The sequence below is a fragment of the Neovison vison genome, chromosome 6 (genome assembly GCF_020171115.1).
Source record: "Neovison vison isolate M4711 chromosome 6, ASM_NN_V1, whole genome shotgun sequence".
NCBI lineage: Eukaryota > Metazoa > Chordata > Mammalia > Carnivora > Mustelidae > Neogale > Neogale vison.
In genome coordinates this window covers 26,762,908-26,768,913 of record NC_058096.1, presented here as the reverse complement: position 1 = coordinate 26,768,913, position 6,006 = coordinate 26,762,908, and positions in this window count along the sequence as shown.

The window sequence follows — 6,006 nt, the reverse complement described above, 5'->3', positions numbered from 1 at the left end:
TCTCTCACAATTCTGGAGGCCCAAAGTCCCAAATCAAGTTGTCAGCAAAGTTGTATTTGCCCTAAAAGGCTCTAAAGAATCTCCCTTTGCCTCTTCAAGCATCTGGTGGGTCCTGAAATTACTTAATTAGATCTGCAAAGTTCCTTATTCTAAATTAAGGCCATATTCTGAGGTTCTGAGTGGATATATCTTTTCTGGAAGGCCACAATTTAAACCACTATAATATTTAATGAGAAGAGTGTCATTTAGTACCAAACCCTTGAATTTCATGCTATAAGCTTATTAGAAAGTGTGAGTGGAAAATCTAACTTTTTAGGAAATGACTATAATATCATGAAATAAAACTTCTTTTTTATTTGACAGAGAGAGATCACAAGTAGGCAGAGAGGCAGGCAGAGAGAGAGAGGAGGAAGCAGGCTCCCTGCTGAGCAGAGAGCCCGATATGGGACTCGATCCCAGGACCCTGAGATCATGACCTGAGCTGAAGGCAGCGGCTTAACCCACTGAGCCACCCAGGCACCCCGAAATAAAACTTCTTTTTCTCTCTCTTTCTCTAACTCCTTTTATTAGATCCTATGCACAGGTTTATACCATCTTCTATAATAGTCACAAAAGAATGACATAATACTCTCCTTCCATATAATTACTGATAAATCGTGAATACAAAATGTTAGAACTTTGTTCAAGAGAACAAATTAACAGACGCCCAAAGGTGGTGAGTGAGTGGTGGTAAAATGAGTGAGTATGTAAATTTAGAGAAGAAAGGTCTAAAGTCTGGGTTCAACTGGAAAGTTTTCACAAATAAGAGGGAGTGGGAAGAGGCTTAGAATGTGAGGGATCAAATGGAGAATACTTTAGAAGGGAAAAAACGAATAGGCCAAGTGAATAAAGGCCCAGTCTTAGCCATGGGAATGGTGTTCAGGAAGAAGAGGTGAAAAATTCCATAATGAAGTAGTGAACTATGAATTAAATCTAGGATAAGAGTTTACCTTTATGATATTATGATTTACAATAAATATATATTTGATTTTCATCCTCATTGCTGGCTCAGAGCTCCTAAAAGCTTTGGAATTTACAAAGTGTGAGAGTATAGAAAGTGTCTTTTGCTATGTTACTGTTAACTTCTGGAAAGCACCTAAGAATGGGAGGGGAGAAGGGGAGAGGGGATGGAGGTTGAATGGCTAATGGCAGATGATTTAATCAGTCATGTCCTTGTAGTGAAACTCAACAAGACAAGGTTCAGAAAGCTTCCAAGTCAACCAACACATGGACATTTGGAGAAAGTGGTGTGCTGGAGAAAGCATGGAAGTTCTGCACACTTTCCCCATACTTACCCTATGCATCTTTTCCATATGGCTGTTCTGGAATTATATCCTTGATAATAAACTAGTAATCTAGTAAGTAAAATGTTTTTCTGAGTTCTATGAGCTGCTCTAGCAGGTTGATCATATCCAAGGAGAGGGCTGTTGGAATTTCCAATCTATAGCGGTTGTTGTTGGAATTCCCAATCTATAGGCAGTTGCTCAGAAGCACAGCTAACAACCTGGACTTGTGAATGGCCTCTGATGTGGTGCAGCCCACAGGACTGAGCCCTTAACTTGGGGAATCTGATACTATCCCTGGGTAGAAAGTACCAGAATTGAGTTGAACTGTAGGACATCTACCTGGTGACAAAGAATTGCTTGGTGGTATGTGGAGAAACTTCCATGTATTGGAATCAGGCATAGAATAATAGCCTTTATCCTACAAAAATAAAAATCCTCTTAGTTTTGGAGCATGGGATTGGAATGAGCTTCTCTCTTCTAGCTTGTTTCTGATTTCCACCTCCACCTCCTCCAATGTTGTTCCAACTTGGGCTTTGTAGTCTACTCTGCACATTCAGAACCTTTCCCCAGTCTTTGGCATTTCTTCACCCCCTCCTCAAATCTTATAAACCTCTCTCCTCCCTCCTCTAAATCATTTTCCCAAAATTTTTGTAGTGATTCTACTGTCATTTAGATGTGCATGGGGGCAGGTGGACCATACACAGAAGTAGTTCTACCCATGGGCATTTTCTTTCATGTCAGATGCAGAACCTATTTAGATGTGGACTATACTTGAATATTCCTTTGGTTAATAGGTAGAGTTTCTCTATTTTCTATATATCCAACCCCACTATAATGAATGCAAAGCAGATTTATATTTATATTTAGCAAATGTGAGAGTGAGTGGTTATTTCTCTTAGAATTTAGAAATAGTCTCAAAATATTCTTGAAGCTCCAGCCCTGGAATATTACTCTCATCTATTCATTATTTTATAAGAAAAATATGTGTGTGATAAAGGATTACGCACAAAGTTGCCTTTAATACTGTATTCTTAATTTAGTCTTTTCTGGAAATGGACAAAAAGTAGAATTAAAAGCTTGTCGCAATATCTTCATGATGGTTATTTTTAAAACAATGAAAACAGCTTTATGGTGTAACCTGTGGTGTAAAATGTGGTCAGTTATGCATCTCCATTTCCCTTCCTGATTCTTTTCCTCCACACATCACATGACCACAAATAATCAACTATCATATACGTGCTTTGTTTCCCAAGCCTTACACATTTTTTAAAGAAGCACTTTAAAGAGCCCCGTGTTGTAGAATGTATCATTCACCTCAGGCAACACATGACCATGCTAATGGGTGATAAAAATGGGCATAGGAAAACCAATCAGAGCCATGATTATTAGGAAAAAAAAATTATGTAGACTTGCTAGACAAACATTCAGAAGTTTCTCCTCTCCTCTTAAACAAAAACAAAGCAATGAAGAAGAGAGTAGCCACAGATTCTGGAGGAGGAAGAATAATGTTTTAGCTACTCTTTCCTATGCCAAAGTTATCTGCTCCTCCCATCGCCCAATCCTAACCAGAAGATAAGTTGATACACTCAGTAACAATAAACTGGCTCATAAGTGGCCTCAACCTTCCACTACAGTCTCTCCCACAAATGACAGGAAAATCCCAAGGGCCCAAAGAAGAAAACCTCCAACGGAAGGGAAGAGGTATTAAATTTGCTCAGCCTATGGAAAGAAAATATAAACACAGGTGTAAAAACTGTCTTTAAATGTGAAGTGGCAAGCTGTTTATTCCTGTGAGGATAAGGGCTGGTGCCTAAGTTAATCCTGCCCCTGGCATGAATTAGAGAGAATCAGATAATTTTACAAATATGTCTGTTGCTATTATGGCTAAAGTGATGCAATATATGGATAAAGGGTTTAGGTTGGGCAGTCTATAAAGTTTTGGTTTTTTTTTTTTACTGTTTTTAAAGATTGTATTTATTTACTTCACAGAGAGAGAGAGAGAGAACACAAACAGGGGGAACAACAGGCAGAGGGAGAAGCAGGCTCCCCATTGAGCGGGGAACCCAATACAGGACTCAATCTTAAGACCCTGAGATCATGACCTGAGCCCCCCATGCATCCCTAGGTCAGGCAGTTTAAACCACTTGCAGATTTTAGGATTTAAAACAGGGGTTGTCGGGCGCCTGGGTGGCTCAGTGGGTTAAGCCGCTGCCTTCGGCTCAGGTCATGATCTCAGGGTCCTGGGATCGAGTCCCGCATTGGGCTCTCTGCTCAGCAGGGAGCCTGCTTCCTCCACTCTCTCTCTCTCACTGCCTCTCTGCCTACTTGTGATCTTTCTCTGTCAAAATGAATAAATAAAAAATCTTTAAAAAAAAAAAAACAAAAAAAAACAGGGGTTGTCAATTTGTTTCTCTCAAAGGATATTTACCAAACTCTGACTCCCATAGCTTCTGCTCATAAACATCTCTAAGGCAAAAGCTTGCTGGCAACACAAAGGAAACATCTCTACCAATTCCACAGGCCTCCTTGCAACCAACCAGATGGCTGCCCTCTTGCTTCAGGCCATAGCGATGCTGCAACTCACATGGCCCAGGAAGATCAAGAGTTTTCACCTAGCAAAGGGACTGAGTTAGGTGTCCTTTCTGCATGTTGAGAATGGAATATTTTGTTTCTCACAGCCAGATCAATTAAGATATTTCAGCAGTTTAAACAAAATTGAAGTCTGATAGTTACACTAGATCAGAGGTCTCAAAGAGAGGGGATAGAACAATGTCTGGAGATGCTTTGGGTTGTTATAATTGGAGAGTGGCTGCTACTAGGATCTTGTGGGGGAGGTTAGGGGTGCTGCTGAACATCCTATGCTGCATGGGACAGGCCCCCACAGCAAAGGATTATCCAGCCCAAAATGTCAGTAGTGCCAAGGTGGAGAAACACTGTGCTGATGCTTTCATAAACTCTTCCTTTAGTGAACATAATTACAACACAACTTACATTTTCTGGGGGAGTATTAAGAGCTATCACAACATTAAAAAGTGGTCACAATAAAAGACTTCCAAGTAGTTTGCAGAAGGAAATTTTCATAAAAATATTTCGTTCTTTCAAATTAATACAAGAAATAAAAGAACATCTCATGTTCTTAGGAAAAAATGCAGTATCCTTCAGAATATTATTTGAAACAATCTTGCTTTGAATTCAGTTGTAATAATAAATAAATAAATAAATAAAAATAAAAAAATAAAAAAAATTAAGGTCTAATTTTCTAATCTCAACTCTGATTGTAAAATATAGATACATTCTGGTTTTCTAACGTGTGCATGATAGAGTACGGACGTACATCCAGACTGAACAATAACTTACCTGGTTGATTCCAAGGATTGGAACTTTGGATTTTTTGAGAGGGCAGGCTTAAATTACATGATAAACTAGAAGAAGTAATGCTTTTGTAGTTGCAAAGAGATTAGTGGGGCCTAAGAACTGCCTGGGAACTATATGCTTTTCTGTCAGGAAAGAGGAGTTAAGATAGAGTTGAGGCTAGGCTGACAGAATCAGGTCAAAGTGTTCTGCTTCGTTTTGATATGTTCTTAATATGGAGTTCCTTGGATGGAGCTAACCCTATATGATTCTGAATATCAGGAAAGAAAAAACATGCATACACATGGAGTTTCCTCCAGTAGCTAAATTCAGTTATGTGTGTTATTGTTACCCCAAAAGTTTCAGAAGCTATGGAAACTTAACCCGAACATCCAAATTATTTAAGGACTACAGAGTTGGGAAGCAGGACCTAATAAACACATTCTCCCCAGACAAAAATAAAATCAACCAAACTGGCTATTTGCATCATTTAAAGCAAAATTTCTACTACTAGGTAATTAATTTTTTTTAACTTTTTACTTTAGAGTTTAAGCTTTAGAAAAAATTGGAAAGATAATACAGGAAGTTCCAGTATATGCTATGCCCAGTTTTCTCTGTTAATATCTTACATTAACAGATCATCATTAATAGTTTACTTTGGTATAGTACATTATCATAAGTTATAAACCAATATTAATACATGATTATTAACTGAAGTCCATACTTTAAACAGATTTGCTTATTTTTCTCCTTGTGTCTTTTTCTATTGTAGGATCCCATATAGGAGGCCATACTACATTTAGTCATCATATCTTCTTGGTTTATAACAGTTTCTCAGACATTCCTTGGTTTTGATACTTTTGAGAAGTACTGGGCAGGCATTTTGTGGAACTGGGAATTTTCTGATTCTTTTTTCATCATTAGACTGGGGCCGTAAGTTTGGGGAAGAAGACCACAGAGATGATAAATTAACCTTTGTAAATCATATCTAGATGACATGACGTATCAGTCTTGGTATTAATTTTGATACCTGAGCTGACGTAGTGTGCATACTTGAATTTTAAATCGAATCAAATTTATGTATTGAAGTTGTATACACTAAATGATATATATAAAATAACCTGAGAGAACATTCAGGTAACTTTTTTTTTTTTTTTTTTTTTGCTTTGCTTTGTTTGAGGTCATGTTTTCTTGAAAAGTATTTAGTCACATATTTCTTTCATTGAAATCATAACTATTTACTACTGTGTAACACCTTAGACTAACTTAAATTAAACCCTTATTTGTCACAAGCTTTACTTCTGTGAGATAACATCGAAAGATACATTCT